Raw genomic sequence first — 20516 nt, forward strand, 5'->3', positions numbered from 1 at the left:
TCATTCAGAAGGGCATTCAGGCAGGCAGCCAATCAGGCTCGTCGATGGATCCTTCTTGAGTGAACTCCCTTTAAGGCAGGAGCCACGGATCGTCGAGTTCCCACGAAGAAAAGGTGAACAAAAGCATTGAGGCAACAGCTTCGGTCCTGGCGTTGCTCGTCGACAATCAGTCATGGACATCCTGCGAAGATGAGGCGTGCGGTGCACCTGATGATGATAGTTCGTTGCAGCAAAGAGTCAATGAAGAACTTTGGCTCAACAAGGGCGTCAGGTCGTCGGCGTCTGGCATCGGTGAATGGAACGTGACCACGGCTGGCTTCTGGATCTTCATCGGCATCTCTGAGGTCTTCGGGAGGTGGGAAACACACCAGCGGATTCTCCTTGGTTCGTCGGTGACCTTGACTTTCCCTGGAGGGACAAAGCTGTCGACGGTGATGAGCAAGGGAGTCCTTGATTCAAATGTCTTAGGCAATGGAGCGTTGTGGCTCCGGTGAACGACGAACGTCGTCGATGGTGATGGGCTTCAATGTCCGGGTGCTTCGCTTCGTGATTCCTCAGTGGCCCCCGTCTCCGGTTGGCAGCCTTTCGAGGACTGACTTCCAGGGAGCCTTGGTGAAGGTGAGCTGGTGCACGATGTTCCTTCGTAGCTCGGGAAGAGGTCTCCTAGCCAGGTCCTCTCTTGGATCAGTTCCTTGACAGTCACAGAGCTTTCAGATTAGTGAAGGACAGCATCAGCAATTCTTCTACTTGCAGCGGGCCTCAAGGTTCAGCATCAAGTATCGACTTCAGCTTCTAAACGATTTCCATCAGTGAGAGATCCTCAGATATACTGTAGGCCTCCCATTCACTCTGTTGGGTCACAATCCGGCAACCAATCATTCAGAAGGGCATTCAGGCAGGCAGGCAATCAGGCTCACAGTGCATTGAGGGCATTCACTTCCCTCCAGACACTCACAACAAGGAATGTGTATTGGGACAAGTACCCATCCATTCAGCACTCCACACTGCATTCATACCAGTTTTGGGCATGGCTGTCTCATTCTTTGTCTCATCCACGCAGAAACCAGACACCATAACATGAAGTGCACATTGGTCACACACTCCATTCACACAGGTCCCACCCCAAGGGTGCACTCACAACATACAGTCATTGGGCAGGCTCCAGCCAGTCCGGCCTGACTTCCCCACAACACCATATATGGAACTTCCACCCAACAGCCAGTCAGGGGAAGGGACAGAGTCAGGGCTTCCCGGGACTTCAGGAATACGAGGTAACAGGCGATAGAAAGCAAGAGGCCACAGGGGCCATCCTGTCCCTATCAGGAATCCCCTGATTCCTATGGCAAGGTCTGGGTATCCCAAAATGGAGGATACTCGGAGTGCCTGTCAAATTCAGCATGGCGCTGCCACCAGCCCAGAGCCTGCTCTGTGGGCCGCATACAGGTGCCCAAAAACATACACTAGGGGTACAAGGTTGTACTCACAGCCATGGGTGCCATAAGGGTATCCCAAGGGTCTGTTCACCAAACCGAAAAGAGGAAGAGCTGCACTGCCAAGAGTCCCATATGGATTCCTGTGCAGAAAACAAGACAGAAGACATGATGAAAGGAGTAAAGGACAAGCATACAGAGGCCTTGTCCCTCCGATGAACTTCCAGCATCATAGGGACATCTCTCACGACCCAACAATTATGGTCTATACTTTTGTTGTCAATGGAAACTTTTAGCCTACACCTGCTAGGCAGGAAATGTTTGGAATTTTAGGTTTCCAGATCTACTGCCCATTTGTCAATCAATTTAAATGTGGGAATGGTCTGATCTTCTGGGAGTTTCCTAGATAATTCCTCGCTGATGAAGCTCCTTCCATTATTCAGGCATACTCGGGCGAGCGCCGGTTCCTCCCCCTCATTTACCTGAATGAGGAAAAAAACAGCTTGCTCTTTTTCTGAATGTCCGTTGGACTTTGAGCGGATTCTTCCTTGTCTGGTTTCACAGAAATCAAGGTTTGTTCTGATTTTAGACTTGTGTAACATTTTAGGGTATTCCCTTCCTGTGTGGATTGCCACTTAAAACTGGGAAGAAGGTTGATTTCCAAGAATGGAGAAGGGTTCCCATCACCAGTTTGTTGTCCTACAGAGATGACAACGGTGTCTGGGACTTGGTTATTTTTTAAATGAAACGGTACCTTCTCAGAGCATTGATCAATCTGTAAGTGGTTTCAACCCAGCACTCCACCTAAGTCAATGCCTAGCGTGTGATGCTCAGCTGGAACCCTTATTTATATATTTGTATGTCTAAAGTTCTTTTATTTCTGGACGATGTACCCTTATATAACGCCCCTCTCTTTGAATCCCCCCCGGTCTCAATGAACCAAGAAGTAGGTTGTTTTGCAAAGTTAAAAGATTTATTTTATGAATCGAACAATATATATATATCACACTTTTATGAATATGAACAATATCCAGATATCACACTTATTAATATTTATACACTGATCAGCAATGGGTGATATCACAACAATCAACAATCTCTTTAATCAATAGGAGTATGGGGGAGAAGAATAATGTAGCAGAGAATAACTTTGTGTGGGTTCAATGAAATGCAATGATATCAAATTAATGCAGCACAGAAACAAAACTTGATATGAATTCAATCAGAGACAATGTAATCACTCTTTCCCCCTGTTACCACTCAATCCCCCCTAATATGCAATATGAAGACATGGAATGAGGGAACACAGGTTTCAGGAATATCCAATCAACAATGCAGTTCAATCCCAATTCCCCCAGCAAGCTTAGAGAACAGGAATGATTTTAAACAGGTCAAATTCTTCTGAATGTAATTTGAAATAACTAGAAAAATGCTAAAATGACTTTAATTCGTTAAATTGATTCAGAACTAGGGAGAGCTGCTTTGGATTGGTTCAGGTAGACACTAGCAATGATTGTTGAGTGATTAGCAGATGGAAAACGAAATTCAGAAGTTGAAAGCAAGAAATAGCTATTTTTATATGGAGTGAAATTGAGCCAAATGCAAATCGCGGCAAACATTTCAGCACGCGAGAAATGCGAATACAGAAAAACTATAAGGAGTGCGGTTCTTAGTTTGTCTGAAAGCTGAGGATGTTAGCTTCAAAATGCCAGTTAAAATTAGTTCCTAGCATGTACAGTTCCAAAGTTACACATATTTTAGTAAAGGTCGATTTTTCTCAAAAGAGTCAAGATTTCAAATGAGAGATGCGCTTTTTGAAGATTACAAACAAGGATTTCTTAACACTAAGGGAGGCTATGAAGATGCGAGATACCAATGGTACAGCCACCAGTCAGAGGCACCTCTGTCTGATCTTTGTCCGCTGTGACACTTGCCTTCTTCAGCAACTATATTAGCGCAAAGATGATTTATCACTACAATTATCACAGGATTATGTGGATGAGAGAAGGATTCAGGATGGACAAAAGAGATTCTACAATACAATCTGGATATGTTGGAATGGGTTGGATAGGATTACTTAAAACTAAGAGATGGCTATGGACAGTTCTATGCTATATACTCACAACTATGGCTTGGGATAGGAATGGGCCGTCAAGATCCGGTCAAAGGTTTGGACGGGAATTCGCTCGCCACCGGACAGGTCTCAGGCGCTTGTTTCTGCTCTCAGCAAGGCACTCTGGTCTGCACGGCCTCTGGTTCTGGATCTGACGGGTTGGTTCTGTACACAGCTCTGCTCTACCGGTTTGGACCTCTGGGTTCTAGCAAGGGTTCGTGGCAAGAAGCAGCCAAAACAGCACATCCAGGCTGTTGAATTGGTTGGGCCCCGTGGAAGTTTGGGGTTAAAATCAGGTTGCAAGATTCTAAAGGCCTGCTGAGAAGGGTTCAGCTTTTTGGATTGGGCCTTTAGCTTCAGGGTTCTGGAGTCTGGATAGTTCTGGAGTCTGGATTCTCCTTCAGAGCGCTTCGCCAGTAGATCAGTGATGGGTGAATGTGTGTGTGTTTCTGTCCTCTGCAGTCCCTATTTATGTATTTTCCAAGGGGGTGGGGAGGCTGATTATACTATGCCCAACCCTCTAAGAATCTGATAGGTCAGAGAACTCCCTCTCCCCTGAGTTAAGAAGGGAACAGTGTGTCATGATGTGTCATGATGTGACAGAGTGACACTGTGTTTATGGTCCAGAGAAAAACCCTCCGCTTTGTTTTTACCCAGAAAATCTATTTAATTATAAAAAAACATATTTCCAATATCCCCAACTTGTTAATAATACATATTTACATTATAGATTAACTAAGATACGTTTCTGTCAAAGTCTCCTCTTCCTACGAGTTTTGGTTCACAAATGACAGTTTTCGCGCTTTTGGTTGGTTACCCGTTGTCGGATGTGTCCAATTTTTCTTACATATATGCACATAACATCTGAGTATATTCCTGTAAATTTTCATATTCCTAACATTATCACAATTGCTACAATCTTAACATTTGTGTGGTTCAGTTCCTGAACATCGCACAGATTCCAGATTAGTTTTACACTGTGAGCGACCTTTTCATTTTAATAACCTCTAAATTCCATATTTTTACTAGTCCAGCACAATTTGCTATAAGTCTTTTTCTCAAACATACAGTTACTTCAGTTTCAAATCCACATTTTCATTCTGGCCCGCCTTGAAGGCTTGGCTGAGCCAGAGAGTAACATGACCTTGTTCCTGCCTGGGCTGGTTTCTGCTAACGCCCTAAATTAGCATTTTCTTTCAGTCCAAGAAACCCATTGTCTCTTTACCAGAGCAGCAGAGCAAGTCTCCTCCTCTTCTCATTAGCATCCAAATGAGAGATCCTCTCCTTTTGGTGGGAAGGAAACGGGTGGTGTGTTCTCAGTGGGGGAAAACCTCTTTGAAGTGTAGCTGAATCAGGTTACCTTACAGTAAATTGTGACATGGTTCTTTGTGAAAATTAAAGTTACAATTTTACAAATAAGCAAACATATCTTCAATTCCAGCCTTTTCCAACATGAACATTGAGTAGTGGCAACCTATATTGCCTTTGATTGGAAGTCTCTTCTTTCCCCACACTTAGATTTTGAGACACACGTTTAACATGACAGGTTTAGAGATCGCCAGCTTCTGACACAGGCGAGTAGCGGTATTGCGCCCATTTTCAACATATTTTCCAAGCAAGCATCTTTAAATGTGGATTTTCTTCTGATAAATGTACTTCTGCTGACATTGTATTTATGTGGATTCTTGAAGTAGAATGATGTTTAACACCCAACAAGGAGGTTGGATCTTTTGTGTGGTTTGTGAACCATGATTTTTGAAAGTTTGACAGCCAAGAAAAACGGATTTTCAAACAGCTCTGTGTTTCTCTTTGCAATGCAGCATTACTTTTTCCAGTAGTTTCCTTTGACCTTGTGGGTAGCCCAATGATAGGTTTTGGCAGTGGGCTCCTGTGTTACCACTGACATAAGCAAAAGTGGATTCGCAGATTTTCCTGCGCACTTCTAGGTGATTATTAGCACGCATAATGCTTTCCGGTGGCCATTCTGATGTTCCTGATGCAAGCAGCGCACAGGAATGTTACAGGGCCTGGATTAGTGGGTTAAAACATCCCACAAGCTACATGACAGGTACCATTCAGGCTTACATAACTGGTACTCATTTTTAATTTCATAGGGTGGTTAGTCTGAGTCCAGAAGATCTTGTTTACACAGTCGATCAGAGGTGATAACCTCCTCAGGAGATTGTTCACCAGTAAACAAGGTGTGCTCTCTGGAGTCACAACGATCACCCGATGTTTCAGCCGGTGCCGTCCAATTTTTATGTCTAGATACGCAGTCCCTTCAACGGGAACATCATTCCCATTGAAATTTTGGAGTTGTCCGGGAAGTGGTGTGAGTGGAATTTGGTGTCCTCCCCCATCCTGAGTTTAGTTGGTCAAAGGCCTTTTTTGACTGGAGGTTGGCTTGGGATCCAGTACCCACCAGAGCTAACAATTCACCTTGACCTTGCACCTTAACCGGTGAATAAAATCAGCCTTCTTCAAAGAAAGTGTGAGTTATTTGTCAGCCCAGTGGTCATTTTCTTAATATTGAACTCCAACACTGTGTGATCTTGGGCAGTTTTCTGTGTGGGAGTTTGGGAACCTGTAAAAAAACCTTTGCAACTCACAATGGGAGTTGTTGGGGAATCCTCCTTTTACTCGGCACCTTAGCTATCCCCCATTACCTGGCAACAGTTCTCAGAAACTGTTTGGAGAAAGGACACCCCCTCCATTTCACTTCTGTTTGGCTTGCATGTTTGAGGTTGAATAGTTTCTGGTTCTGGGTCGGTTTCCATACTTCCCTTGTCCAACTCAGGTTCTTTTGGGATCCATTTTTCTTTGGGAGGAATCCCCCATTTTTGAATGTAGGGATTCTTCTCTTTCAAAGGGGATAATCCAGAGTTTCTCCACAAAGTGGGTTTTTCTTTGGCCTCTCCTACTTACCCTTTGCTCTTTGGGTTTTAACATTTTTTGGGTAGAAGTGCCTCTTTCATGCTGAGAAGTTTTTAGGGGTTCTGTTTGGATGAGAAAGGAAGCTTCCTCAAGGGCTTGGCGTCTCCCCTCCGCCCGGGCCCCCTCCTCATGAACCTGTGGTTTGTCAGAGGTTTCCTCCTGTCATTTCCCCTGGGGCATCAGACCTGGGTGTTGGGGAATTCTGGGAAACAGGGTTAGGTTGAGAGTTGGATTGAGCGTTCAGCATGCGCCCCAGATCATTGGTCAGTTGCTCGACCTGTTGCTCCAGTTGTGAGACCTTGTCTGGGTGGGAGGGAAGTCTCAAGACATACCTCTGTTGTTCCTGAGAGGGGTAGCTGCCCCTCTTCCGGAGTAGCTCGGGTACTGGAAATTCCCCCCATCATTTTCATCCTGAATCTCCCTTCACCTGGGTTCAGGGATCTATTGTCCTGGAACCGGAGAGAGAGAGAGAGGATTGTTTTGGAAATTATGATTTGGGGGATATCTGGAGAAAAAGTTCAGATTGGGAAGTGGAGTGTTACTTCTCTCCTGAGGGAAGTCTGGAGGGAATTTTCCCGGGGAAGTACTTACCTGATTAGTTCCCCCCCTTGAGCCGGGGAAGTGTATACATACCCCGGAATTGGTTTAGTGCCCTTGTACCTAGGATGTTTATAGGTGGCAGAGTCAGAGGGATCATTGTTCTGGGGTCCCGCCTGACTACCATTCGATTGAGCTGGGTTGGGGGGTCCCTTCTGCTCTCCATTTTCCTTGTTGGCAGGATGGTTACTTTTAGGCACCCCCATCTCCAGATCCGATGGAGGAGTAGTTTTTACCTCTGCCACCTTTGCAGCAGCAGGGGTGTTGGATGGTTTGGAGGTTTTGAAAGTATTTTTACTCTCAACAGTCTTTTGGACCCATAAATCCTGGTGGCCTGTTCAATCATCCAATCCAGGGTCCTATGCTCATGAAAGTCACGCACCAACTGAGTTATTATGTATTTGGGGAGAGCATGGAAATATGTAGTTATGAACTCCCTACTATTGGTGTTCACCCGCCGGGAAGTCTGAGCAAATGTGCGCTTTCGCTACTGCACAAACTCTGTAGGCGCCTGATCTTTCCCACACTACAATTTAAAAGCAGCCTTACGGCCTCTTGTGGGTTCTGATGGGTGGGAAAATGTTTCAATATGGCTGCCTTATAAGTGGACCATTATGATCCTGGTCCTCCAGTCCTGCAAAGAAACTGGAGTACTCAGGTGAGAACGTCCATTTAGCAAATGCTATACAATTCAAATAATTCCCTATCTGGAATGATGCCATCATCTGCTCATAAAGTTCTAGGTGTTTCCATATTGAATACTTGGCATTCTTGAGATATGGGGTCGGGAAGCTCTTTATGGCCTTGATTTGTCTTATTGGGTCTTTTACAAAATCCTTGCTCTGCTTTGCTGTCTTTTTCTTCCTATACACCTGAGTCCATTCACCTTCTGACTTAGATCTGCTAGTGGTACTCTGTTCCCTCTCTTCTAGGCACTCCCTATCTCTATGAGACTGCAAATATCTCCCAGAACCACAGGGTCTGGACTCCTCTCGCCTGGAACAAAGTGACCTCTCAGGGTCACCAACCCTGGATTTCCTTTCGAGCCCAGGATAGAACCCAGTTTCCTCAGCCCTCCTACCAGGGAGTCTGGTGAATCCCACCCCCTTCCCCTGAATGTACAGAGGTTTTTAGAATTCCCTTCCTAGGCTGAGGGTCTGGCTTTTCTCCTTCAGCGACGCAGGCAAGGTGGTCTCTTTGTAGTTGCATCTTCAGCCAATCTGAACCCCTGACGTTCTCCTCATAAGAGTTTTCATGGTCTGAAGTGCTTATATTATTCCTTAATTCCCAGGACACACTGGTCTGGCCACTTTCCCTTCTGTGTGGTATAGATGAATACTCATCAATATCAGCAAGGGACTGGCCTTCTTGATCAGTTGGACTAGGCCTCATGTCGCCCTGTTCTGTGTCGGTGGCATGCATGAGGTCAGTTCTAATTTGTGCATGAGAGGAATGACTGGCATGAGGCCCCTGTTGGGAAGGGCACCTCACCTTGATCAGAGGGCCTTGTCCCATATCCTGATTGGTCAGGGTGCCTCAGGTCTTGTTTATAATTTTCGATTTCCTTGGTGAGGCTCTCACACCAGTGTCTCTTTATTTATTAGCTGTTGGTAGTCAGAGAGCTGGCTTTTTAATTCTGACACTAAGGCCTGATTTTTCTCATGCACCCTGCTCTGAGCTACCAAGCTATCCTTTGTTTGCTGCACCTTGTGCTGAAGTGATTAATTTTCCCTCTGTGAGCCTTGTATGCTGTGCGTATATTCAGGGCCCTTTTCCTTCAGGAGACTAATCTCTCTCTCTTGCTCATCCCTACATTTTGCTGCCGCTAATAGTTCGGCCTCTATTTGCGTCACTTGCTCTATTAGCTCATTCATTTCTTCTCTAATTCTGGTCAGTTCCTGAGAGCCTGACTGTTCCTTTTCTACCTCCATTTCCAGCTGATTTTCCTCTGTAATAGGACGCTGTTATCCTGATTCAAGAGGTCTTTATCCTGAGCCAGCTGTGTCCTCTGTTGTTCAGAGTACTTACCTGCCGACGTCTTTGATCAAAGTCTTTTTGGAATCAACACCTTTGATAATGAATTGACTATTTTCAGTTTTCAGTAGTTTTATTTCTGATTGGAATGCGATAATGTCTCCCAAAATGACTCTATTATGAGCAGCTTGGTCATTTAGCTTGTGTTGCAGTGTGCTCACATTTTCTACACTATGTGCATTTTTCAGTGCAGAAAACTGTGTTTCATGCTCTGCACTCTCTTTCTGCAGTGTTTTCAGCTCATCTTTGAGTTGTTGAACACAATCGTGGGCCTGTGACAGGTCTCCAGCCTGATTCATCCTAAAAGCCTCACTATTTTGACTGCGCTCTTCCACTAACAGCAAATGAAAATATAACCGAGCAGTTAGCTGGACCATTTGTATCTGTTCATCACAAGCAGTTGTGGTCATATAAAATGCCCCGGTTCTTTGTGCAATATTCTGGCTTCAAGCCAAATATCATTGATTACCGAGGTAAGCTCTCGCACAATTCTGATTTGCCAGCTTCCAGCATCATCCTCAACCCATTCTCCTTTAAGAAATAATTTAGCTAGGAGATGCACCCTGGCTTCACCAATTTTTACAGTTGTCATTTTCACAATTGGCCTTTTGCACCTTAGTAAAGCTTTCTTTAGGAAGGGGTAAAATCGCCCTGTTCCTGGTTGATTTACTCACTCAAATAAATTCTTAAACAATCTTAATTCTTCCTGTGCACCTCCCTGGAACTCAGGGGTCAAGTCCTCGCGGCATTTTAACAAAACAAAGATGACTTTCCCTCCACCTTAATGTAATTGCATCAAAATGAATAGACTGTCACAATGTACTTGTCATGGTTTTGGAACACGTGGCTGAATCCCGGCTTGAGCCCCCAATTTGTAACAGTTTTTTGAGAAGCCACCTTCAACACGGGGAGTTTCTTCGCTCCCCACTGAGGTGGTTAGACAACAAACTGTTTAACAGAGTTGTTTCTTTAGCCCTATCTCAGACACATACAATGCCCCTTGGATCCCTCTCCCCTGAGCTAACAATGAGTCAAGAACCAGGCCTGTGTACGGGAAATATATTGGTATTTATTTAAATTAAAAGAAATATAAATGAGCAAAAAAATGTCAAACACCACCTTATCCGTGCAACAACACAATCAGCTTCTCCCAGTATAAATAAATCACAAAAGTGATTTAAAAAGAATACAATCACAATTCTTCACAAATTTCACTTCACAAAATAATTACACTGATCAATAACAAATGCACTTATCATGTAATGATGTGCGATTTTGATTTTCCTGCAGGCTTAAAAGGCTAGCAGTAGGACTTCAAGATTGGTAATTATGATTTCGCCCTCACTTTTGGTTTAAAATAAACACTGGGTGATTTATCGGTTTGTTTTTCAGACTCCCCCTTGCTTTGGTCTATGTTGCGAAGTCAGACAGAAAAATTGGAATGCTTTGGGGAATTTTGGATTTCAGACCCCCCCTTACTGAAAAGCCTGTATTGGGGAAGCTGGATAAATAGGTTGGACTGGTTTAAGAACAAAGACACCCCTCTTCCTTAAAGAAGTTGGGGGTCAGCTGGACAACAAGGATTAACCAATTAAATTATAGGCTATAGTTTTCTGCACACACTGGTAAGTGAGCTTTGTTAATTTCATATTTTAACAAAATTCACCCTGTAGTGTTCTGCCAGATGGGGAATTAATTAATTTAATATTTTTGTTTGAAAAGGCTAAGGATCTACACAGTGTTGCCCTCCTCCCGCTGACTACAAAAGGAAGGGATCCAAGGCAAGCAGACTCACCCACCGTTTGGTTTCCCAGGGATCAAATCTAATTACATAGCAAACCTCTGTTTAACGTTCAGGAAAGCCAGCTGCATCTCAGGACACTGTGGAAAGATAGGGCAGGAGTCTGGTCACTCCACTCTCAAAGATGGCCTCCCACTCTCCATCATAGGACCCAGTCAGCTTGAGGCCTTCCTAGACATAGACAGCTCCACCCAGATGTAATCTTAGCAATCTCCTCTGGTGTTTCCTTACAGCTGTCAGATGGTAGGTTTCAGCAGCTTGCCTGATGGTCTGTCTCTTCTCTCTGTCCTGTCTTTCCGTCTGTCTGGTTTTTTGTGTGTCTCCTTTCCTAGTGCAGTCCCCCTTACATAGCAATGATGACAGTACCAATTTTACAAGCTTGGGGAAGTACCCTTCAATAATCCCTGCCACTAGGATTGGACAGTTACCCTTCTCCTCCAAATCGCCTGGAAATTACATAAAAATGGTACATAGATGAAATCCATCAGCCTTATGATGGCTGAGAAAAAGGCCTAAATGATAATAGTCCTTTTAAATGAATTATGAATCTTCATGTGAGACAAATGGCACTTCTCCTGCCTTCCGGCCATTTGTTTTCACTGGGTCAGCCCGCACCCAGAGTTTTTCTTTATCAGTCTCCTTTGTGTTGGGTGCTTGCTCTTTGAAGTGGGTGCCCCCATTTTCACACATATTAGTCATGATCCAGCCAAAGGAGACTTTTCTTGAAGTCAATACTTTCAGAGCCAGCACGTCTGTAGAACACTGAATGTTGACACCTTTAGCAAGACATTTTATTGTGGTTGACATCCGGGCTGGGAGTGGGAGATTTCCTTGTGAAGTTATTTTCCCACAGTGAGCAAAAGTGTCTGCCTTGGGCTGATATTTATCATGAAGACAAAGTGGCTCTTGAAATGTCACTGGAGTTATAATATACCTTGCTTTTTGTCAACCCGCACATCATGTTTTGGTTTCCTGTCATTGAGCAGTGATACTTTTTTCACTTTTTAAACTGCTTTTATTTGCACAAACCTGTGCAGGCCATTTTTGTTTTCAATGTTTAAAACTCCTGTTTTCCATGTGATAGGGATCTTTGATTCCTCCTTTTGTAAATTAAAATGCTGCTTATCCATTGGTAATGACAGGTAGTCCCCTTTCCACATTGCTCTTTAATTTTCCTTGAAAAACAAAAATAAAGGCCAGGCCATTTTTATTTCTGTGTTTAAAATCTTGCCATTCATGTGGAAGGGACTTCTGTTTGGGGCCTTCATATGCGCCCCAGAGTGGGGTATGGTGGTTATATAACTAGAGAGGATCCATTGCTAGGAGACAGAGGAGTGCCACCTGATGGGACCAATGACAGAATAACAGTCTGACAGATTTGACAGTTGGGCTGCTGGTGAGAAGGTGGCGAGAGAGATTCTGTGGTTCCCTTGCCCCAGATGTGGGGAGACCCCAGCATACAATTACAGACTAGCCATATGGTGTAACTCACTGTTTTCTGAATTAGGTCACCCAAGAGGGAGACTGCCTATGGACTTAATAAGTTAAAGCCCTTGGTTGGACTTGGGTGCCAGAGAACTGTGGGCATTGACATGACACACTGACTGATAGAGAGGGGACAATGCATGCTCTAATCAGAGGCTACGGCCTGTAACTTCTAGAAGAAGAATGTAAGCACTACAAAGAAGGTGAGGGTTTTACAGCTCCATACAACCTATAACACAAGAGAATTTCTATTAAGTGGGTGAGGGTCCTACAGCCTACATTATTCCTCAGTTTATATTTTCATTAAGCAATTATGTTAATGATAATGTTAAAGGCTACTTGTACCGTGCACTATCACCACCGGAACGGTCCCCAGGTGCTCTGGTGGATCTGAAAAAGGACGGTGTGAAACAGGGAGGCTGTGGGAGCAGTTAGTAGGTTGTAGTGGGAATAGGAAAGTGAGATGTGATGTTATGTTGGCAGCTTCAGTACAGTGTGCACTGTTCGCTGAGCTTAGGTTCAATTTTCGAGTCTGAGCGATTCCCATGTGCTGTTGTGCATGGTTATGTGTTGTTTGTATGTTGTTGCAGTGTGGTGAAGTAGGTGTGGGTTGCTGTGCAGAGATGTGGTCGTCTGACGTTCTGTAGGGGAAGAGTTTGCAGAAAAATGTGTTTTTAGGATTGGGTTAGCAGGTTTTTTTTTCTTACCTCTTTGCATTGGATTCCGTGGTCGGCATCTATGACCATCCTATGTGCTTTGATATTGTTTGGCATCCTAGTCAGCAGGTAACGTTGCTGTGTGGCAATTATCTGCTGTAGAGGTTTAGCAGTATGTGGACATGGGTCGTGGAGTTGTGTTCGCCCCCCCTCCCACACTAGGGTTAGAGATGATTAGGTTAAGAAGGTTATGGGTCTCTCCTTTGACTTCTAGTCTGCCTACTCTTGCATTCCTCTGTAAACTTGGTGGTATGTGTGAGTATGCGAGGTCCAAAATGTCCTCCCTACGCCCACCAGGTTTGGATGGTTGGGAAATGGAGTGTAGGTCCATCCCTGGGCTTCCTGTTTCTGCCAGAATTAAAGATTCCTACTCATTCCCTTCTGATTCTGGAGTGAAGAGCCTAGTTTTTTGTCATTTTCTGAATTCCAGTTGATCCCTTATATTGCGTATGTTTTTTGGTAGTAAATTTCATGTTTTAGGATCCAGGTGTGAGAAAGATGCTCCTCTGAATTTTCTTTTATTGTATGGTTTTGATTCTAGACGGATGCCGTAGCTTGATCTGAGTGGTCTTGCTGGTCTTGCTGGGTGGTAGATGGTTATTTTCTTCTTTAGGAACTCTGCTCCTCGGCCGTGGATTGCTCTCTGCGTAATGCACATTGTTTTGAAGCTTTTTCACTGTTTTATTGGTAGCCAGTGTAGTATTTTCAGTGGTGCGCTTATTGTTTTCTTCGCGGTAGTTTGATCAGGAGTCTGGCCGCTGTGTTTTGGATACGCTGAAGTTTCCTTAGTAGGCGTTCTGGCATTCCTAGTTATAGGCTGTTGGCGTAGTCTACTCTGGACATAATAAGTGCAAAGATGGTGGGTGGGATTTGTAGGTGAAACAGAGGAGCAGTAGGAGTGTTTTTACTGTGTGCAGGAGGAAGAGGCATTTCTTGATTATAGCATTTACTTGTGGCTCAAGTTTTAGTTCATTGTCCACCAGGACTCCAAGGTTCTTTACTGTTGTTGATGGTGTTGGTGCTCTTCCTAGTTCTGTTTGCCATGGGATCTAGTTGCTGTTTTTGGACATAACCATTATTTCTGTTTTGCCAGGGTTGAGTTTGAGTTTGTGTTCATCCAGCCGTAGAGTTCTTGTAGGCATTCTTGCAGGTTAGTGTTTTCTTTGCGTGCGTTTTGTACTTTGTAGATCTGTTTGTCATCAGCATAGTTATAGCATGTGAGGCCATGTCTTTTAATGAGCTTAATTAGTGGAGCCAGGTATATCTTGAAGAGCAGCGGAGATAGGGAGGATCCTTGTGGTACTCCACAGGTGGATTCTCTTGGGGTGGATTTGAAGGGTTTGATCCAGATGGTTTCTGTTCTATCTGTTAGGAAAGATATAATCCAGCGTACGGCTAGGTCAGTGATTCTTATAATCTCCCGATGAGGATGTCATGGATGACTGTGTCAAATGCTGCTGAGAGATCCAGAAGTATTACAGCTGTGCTTGTGTCTGAGTCTGCATTAGCCTTCAGGTCGTCCCAGATAGAGAGCAGTGCTGTTTCTGTTTCTCTCATTGGTCTGAGCCTACATGTGCCTGGTCCATCAGAACGTGTTCTTCTATGTAATCTTATATTGTCCTATATACATAGGTTCCGAGCAGTTTCGCTGGATATGGGATGTTTGTGATGAGTCTGTAGCTGTCAAGGTCTTCCACTTTGCCTTCTGTGTCTTTGTGGAGCGGCTTGATGTATGCCGATTTGAATTACCGCTGTACTTTCCATGTTAATAGGGAGTGGTTGAAAAGGTTTCTGTAGTGTTCCATGGGTGCTCCTTGTGTGTGGATTGATTTGTGTTTGTCTGGGGCGGCAGGCATCGATGGGGAGTTGGCTTTGTTGCTTTTTCTTACCAGCTTGACGAATGTCTCACTGATGTTTGGGAATAGTTTTGTAGTTTGTTCTGACAATCCTCGCCTGGCATGGTATGATATGATATGATATGGCATTTGTAACGCGCCTATACACAAGTGTTTGAAGGCACGACGAGGCGGGGGAACAAAGGGAGACAGACAACGATCCTACCAGGCCAGGTGTCATTCAGATTGCGCAAGTGCAAGGGTAGGGGGACTGGGAAAAGTGCAGGGGAAAGGGAGAGGGGAAGTGCAGTACATGGTAAGTAGAATACAAGATAAATAATAGGGCTAGCTGGTGGCAAGTGCAAGGAAAGTGTGGTACATGGTTAATAGAATACGAGATAAATAATAGGGCCAGCTGGTGGCAAGTGCAAAGGTAAGTGCCGGGAGAAGGGGCTGTAGGATACAGAGACAGTACCGTAGTGCATGTAGGCAGTGCAAGGAAGAGTGGCTGGGCCAGGACATGAGATCGGTGAGTGGTCCAGTTGCAGATTCAGTGCAGGTTCAGTTGCGTGTTGTGGTAGATTGGTCTGCTTTGCATGATTTGGTGGATGGTGCTGATTTTGTTCTTGAAGTGATCTGCAAGGCCATTGCATACTTTCAGTGAGGGCATGGGTGTGTTGTTGCAGCCAGGGTGGTTTCTCATTTTGGCCTTGTGGATTTCATTTTTGTATGAGTGGATTTGTTGCTGGAATTGTAATTTCTTTGCCAAGTCGTATTTTTTCTTCCACTCTAGTTCAAGCATCTTGTTTTGTCTTTTCAAGTCGCTGAGAAGCGGGTTAAACCATAACACTGTTGCTCTTTTGCATGATGGGGTGAAAGGTTTTTCCTTGGAGATGTCGTTGATTGTTTCGGTGATCCACTTGTGCAGTAGTTCTGTTGAGGTCAGCTCCGCCCCGGGCCATTGTCGGTGGGTTTCTGATTTTCAGTTCTATTAGGTTGCTAGCTTTGATGGTCCTCCAGTTTCTTTTCATGATGGTGGTCAGTTTGTCCAATTGTTTAGCTGTTGTCCTGTGTAGCGTGATTACGAAAGGGATGATGAGGTGGTCAATCCAGAGGATCTGTATTGGTGGTGCCATGGTGATGGGGTTTATGTTGCCGAAGATTGCATCTACTGAATCCACCGGCTTGGGAGTTGCTCCTGTGACTAGCTGGTGTAGTTTCATTGTCTTCAATTGTTTTGCTAGTGATTTTTGTGAGTTAGCAGTTTCTTCTTCAAACCAGATGTTGAAGTCTCTCGAGATTATCAGGTGTTTATGCTCGATGGCTAGGTTGGTAATGGCTTCTATGAAGGCGTCCACGAAGGTCACATCATATGTCAGTGGACTGAAAAATAGAATAAATTTGAGGTTTGTTTTGGGGTTTGCTGTTAGGTGAATGATTAGGGATTTGCAGTTTCGATGCTTAGTGGTTCATCTGTTTTAATTTTCAGGTGTTCCTTGTAAACTACTACCAGTCCTCCTCCTCTTTTATGTTTTCTGTTTGCCTGTGAGCACTTGAAGTTGTCAGGGAGGCAATTGTGGAGTGTGATTTTGTAGTTTTCACCTAGCCAATTTTCGGTTATGAATAGGATGTCAATACCCTTGTCGCACAGCAGGTCAAAAATCTCTGTGGCATGTTTGGGCATTGATCTTGTGTTGATTAGGTTACAATGGATCTTTCCGACAGTGTTATGTTTATTATTTATTTGTTGTCTGTTTTGTCTTGCAGTAGTTATGTTGAGTTGCTTCTGTTTTGCTTACTCAAATTGATTGGAGCTTTGTGGGCTCTGCTTCATCGTTGAATCATTCTGTTAGATTGATCGCTGTGTTTGAGAAATCTACTACTTCATCTTCTAGGTTTTAATGTAGTTGTTGACGCTGCCCTTGTATTTTTGTGATATAGGGAGTGAGGGCGTTGATTTCGTTCCTTTCTCTTCTTGGATCTTCTCTTCTTTTCCTGCGAGGTTCCAATAGGTTTTGTGTCTGCCTAGAACTGCCAGTGGCATTGGGGTGTTGCAGTGTGGAGGCAGTTGTGAGGTACAGTGTTAGATATAGGGATTTTTCTCTTCCCATGATGTTTGTTCTGTTGGTCGTGGTGCTTGTAGGGGTGTGTTCTGTATTTCTGGCATTTTTTACTGGCAGGGGGAGTGGCTGCATTGGGATTGTTCATTGTTTCTTTAGCGGCATCCTATTCTGTGCCGTGGCATCTTGTGGCCCTAGCTGGTGATAGGGTTTGGATTTTTATTTTTTCCTTTTTTGTTTGGGTTACAGGCGCTGTAGCCCACCTGTAGGATCTCTTGTGGTTTGGATCGTGTTGAGTCTTGTCCTTTTGCCTTGTGATTGCGCGGTGCACTATGTGGCCTCACTTCTTTTATACATAGTTATAATTCGGGGTTAGTTGTGGTGTAGTTGTGATATAGTTGACTGCTGTTGTAGATTGGCTGGGTTGTCTGCGTATGAGTGATTTTTTAGATCTTTGGGAGATTCTGGGCTTGTGTTGTTCTAGGGTACAGGTAGTCTGCAGGGGGTTTCCAAGGTCGCTGCCTAAATAGTGGATTTGGGTTTTGTATCTCTCTTTCCTGTAGGTGGAGTGTCTACATGCAGTGGTGTTTCGGATATTAAGCGTTGGAGAGACTGTAGGCAGTTTGGTTATCGGTCGGTTGTGGGAGGTGAACGACCTGACCTTGGTTCCAAGTTAGTTGGATAGTGATCAAGCTATGGTTAGTTGCTTTCAGCGGGTAGCCGGATGTTCCTGGATGGTTGGTGAAGGCCAGGGTTCCACAAAATGTCAGATATAAACACTTCCAAATTTGAGATTCCTGTAATGTGGGAGAAGGGCCGAGGCTTCAGATAGGGGTGGATATTAGCACACCTAAATTTGAGACTCCTCGTCAGTGGGAGAAAGGCCTGGGTTTCACAAAATGGCAGCTATAAACACAACTAAATTTGAGATTACTAGATAGTGGTGGAAAGGCCTGGGTTTCGCAGAGTAGCAGATATAAATCCACCTACGTTTGAGATTCGAGAAAGGCCTAATTTTCACAGAATGGCAGATATAAACACAGTTAAGTTAGAGATTTCTAGGTAGTGGGAGAAAGGCCTAGTTTCACAAAATGGCAGATATAAACACTGCTGAATTTGAGATTCCTAGACAGTAGGTGAAAGGCCTAGGCTTCAAAATATGAAGGTCATTTAAGTGCTCTTGGATTCCGACTGGTCTTCCCAGAAGATATCGCGGGCATGTGTGATTGGTGCAATTATTGCAAGTTAGTCACTGGTGGAGTGTCTTGGTCACCACCCAGATGAGGGAGGTGGGACGCAAGCTAGTGTTACCGTTGTCTAGATGTGATGCAAGCTAGTGTTACAATTGTCTAGCTGTGTCACAAGATAGTGTTACAGTTGTCTAGATGTGACGCAAGCTAGTGTTACAGTTGTCTAGATGTAATGCAATGCTATTCTTCACAAATCTTCTATCTGAGTGTGACACATGGCTAAACTTCACCAGGAAAGAATGTGAATGCCTAAATTGGAGGTACAGCAGAATTGCAAACACATAGATATGAGGTATCTGAATAGATGGAGAATGCCTAAGTATGGGACAAAACAGTGAATATCACCACTGAGTTTTTGTTACATAGCACTGAAGGGATATTTTAACTAGTTTGCTGATTTTGGTATGCTTATGTTGTGCAGGTAATAAGAGAGGAAGGGATTTTTTTGGAATACAGTGATTCCTGTACTCCCCATTCAGACCACACTTATCTTGTCAGTTGCTGCTGGTTGACGACTGGTTACTGGCTTCTCAGTCAAACATGGGCAAAGACAGTCTGAAGCTGTTTCTTTGGGAGCTGCCCTTTGCCTTGGGGCCGTTCACCAAGGGGCTGCATGGGCAGTGGGTCGCCCTAGGGGGTGTGGTTAAGATCCTTCCTCCTGGAGGGATACAGCCAATCACAGACAAGGGGCAGGGGAGAGGTCACACAGGTCTGGCAGAGAAATCGAAAAAAGTCCAGAAGGCAAGTGGAAGTGGCTGCCAGGAACAAAGGCAGAGACACGTCTGACTATTCCAACCAATTGCAAGGGGGAGGGTAGGGACAGGAAGAATCCAGAAACAAACAAAGGACTAAACACCAGGGACTGCACACTCTAAATGCAGGCTAGCTCAGAAAAACAGGGTGAGAAGCCACAGAAACACAAGAGAACCCCACCAGATTAGCACAAACTCGTCAAAAAACGATTGAAAAAAGCACACAAACCCATCCACTGGAACACATGAAACAGGCCAAAAACGGATTACAATCAATGTACAACCACTCACTGAGCATCAACCAGCCCCTAAGGCTGCTTTCCAAGTGGTTTCCATAAAGGATCCTTTGAGATTGCAGTCCAGAAGGCAAGTGGAAATTATGCTGAGTTTGTTTCTTCTGCACCATGAAGAGTCAGATGTAAAGCCAAACAAAAGGGTCTCTTTCATGTGATTTTAAGTAAAATTAAAAGGAGTTCCTTGTGACATCCTGAAAGGGAAACATGTATTTTCTCTTTTGTGGTGGGCAATCTGAACTCCCTAATTGAGCACTGTTTGTCTGTTTCGGTAATCAAGCCATTCCATTCAGCATTCTTTACAGCATGGGTTGAACTGTAGCGCAGGCTGATGTATGGGGAGCCTTCAGACAAAATAGATGCCCCACAAGAGTCCTAAGAGGTGTTTGTTCAGAGGAAACGGATGCCTCTCAAGTGCCCCATTAGGCACTCTCATATTGCCTCGACATGTAGTTAGCAGGTGTTGCACCCTGCAGTTCAAAAGAGATGTGGTTGTGCTTACCTGTATTATAGCACATGTCAAATGGCCAGGTGGTGAGATCATGAGAGCACAAGTTATTACCAATACCCACAAGTGAATGCTAAAAAGTATACTCACAATACCAACCTACCAATGCTGACATGAGGATTTGTGGATACATACATGCTTAAAAAACTCTTATGCATCTGTGATCCAGCTTTTTATTCATGGGTCCATGTTTGTATAGTTTTGTAAAAGCTAAATGAATAATAAAGCCTGCTTGATAACTGTTTTATTCATGTATATGAAAACAGGTGTTTGTGTTTTGCTCTGAGTTTCTGACATTACTAAGCTTCACGATGAGAGGGGAAGTGACTGCCATTTTAGAATCATTCTTTCATTCATTCTCCTGGCTTGCTCCCCATTCCCAATTAGTTATATGGAGGCGCTTTTGTGATTTCCGCCAGACAGCTTGCTTCATAGATGGGGAGTGTGATGGGATGCCATCTGCGAGGGTGTAAAAGCCTGATTTATTTATTTGCAGCTTCCAGATGATGTGAGTACGTCTTTTTCTGAAAGTGAGATCTGCTAATGAGATCCCACTTTCATAATGCTCTATGCCAAAACGCATTATGCAACAGATGTCCTGCAGTGGAAACAGGGCAAGTTCAAAGGCCACGTGCATTTCTGAACGCAACTCCTAGAACACAAAGTTCCAACAAGCAAAGGTGGCTTTTTAACCATCACACCTTGGGT

Source organism: Ambystoma mexicanum, chromosome 8 (assembly GCF_040938575.1).
Source record: "Ambystoma mexicanum isolate Mex_15411 chromosome 8, UKY_AmexF1_1, whole genome shotgun sequence".
NCBI lineage: Eukaryota > Metazoa > Chordata > Amphibia > Caudata > Ambystomatidae > Ambystoma > Ambystoma mexicanum.